The 1,186-nt window shown below is 54.6% G+C and overlaps 1 protein-coding gene across 11 annotated transcripts in view; it reads right to left on the reverse strand.

Moving 5' to 3' along the window:
- The window catches only part of MEF2D (myocyte enhancer factor 2D), a 101,270-nt gene that overhangs the window by 6,779 nt on the left and 93,305 nt on the right, over window positions 1-1,186 (reverse strand). The window lies entirely within an intron of this gene.

Consider the following 1,186-nt stretch of genomic DNA (forward strand, 5'->3'; position numbering starts at 1 on the left):
TTTCCCTTCAATGCACTATCATGGCACATCCACATTGAGCACAGACACACTGATTGCACGCCATGCATGCAATGGTTCATGCACAGCCACACACACACAGCAGAGGGCAGCAGCATACATGCACATGGGCGCTCATGCTTAGCCAACATATTCCTTTCCGTACAGGTCATTGAACATCGCTTGCACCCTACAGCTGAGCTGAGCAACAGAGAGGAAACGGAAGCAGGAAATCAAAGGAAACATCCCGTCGCGTAGCATTAGCTCATAGCTGAACCAAAGCTTGGCCTGTTTCTCAATGCAGCAATCAGTGTCGTGGGTTTGAGCAGTGCCTGATGTTGTTATGAAAGCTCCCCCAGACACCCAGCCTGACAGGAGCTGCAGCTGGATGTTGGCTTTTCCACTGTTTGATATCGGCAGGGCTGTGGCTCTCATGAAGTTTGCAGGATCACATGGCACGGCCCCTGCTCCTTAGATCTGCTACCCACCTCCTCCCTCATCCAGCTCATTGCTCCTCTCATGCCTTCCAGCTCCCAGAAGAGTGAGTTGTCTCCTTATTCCTACCACCCTGGAGCTCACCACATCTCTGTGCCAGGTGCTGTACAAGCACAGGATCAGAGGCAATAGATGAAGCTTGCAAAGAGTGGGAGGGGGAACAACCTGCCTCAGCTCAGGGGCTGGCTGCTAATCCTGCTACTGGAAACCAGACCCAGCCACAACCCCTTTCTCTGCCATTACAAATGCTTGCTCTTCCACACTCCCTGGTATACTTGTACCCCAGGGGGCCCTTGAGGGGCATGAGGTCTCCTCCCCTGGTGCTCAGTCCCTCCACACGGCCTGCTTGGACCTTTCCAACCAGTGGCTTTTTCGAAGACTCGCATTAAAAGGACACCACGGGCAGCACCACCCAGAACCCAGGCCCATATTGCATGGAGGGTGGGGTACGTTATTCCAGGAAACAATCGAGCTGGGTCGGATGCTGTCCCTAGGCGGTTCCCCCATACTGTCTCCTCCAGTCTGATGCACACACAATAGATCCCAAATACCCGAGCATGAGTGACCAGCTCATCGCACTCCTCCCTCCCCCTCACTGTCATGCTGGGCGTTTGTGGTTTCTGTCTTCCCCACCCCAACAGGGACAAACGTGCCTGCAGCCGCAGCACACAAGGAGATGGCTGCAGGGGACCTG

This window comes from Alligator sinensis, unplaced genomic scaffold (assembly GCF_000455745.1).
Source record: "Alligator sinensis unplaced genomic scaffold, ASM45574v1 scaffold811_1, whole genome shotgun sequence".
Taxonomy (NCBI): Eukaryota; Metazoa; Chordata; order Crocodylia; family Alligatoridae; genus Alligator; species Alligator sinensis.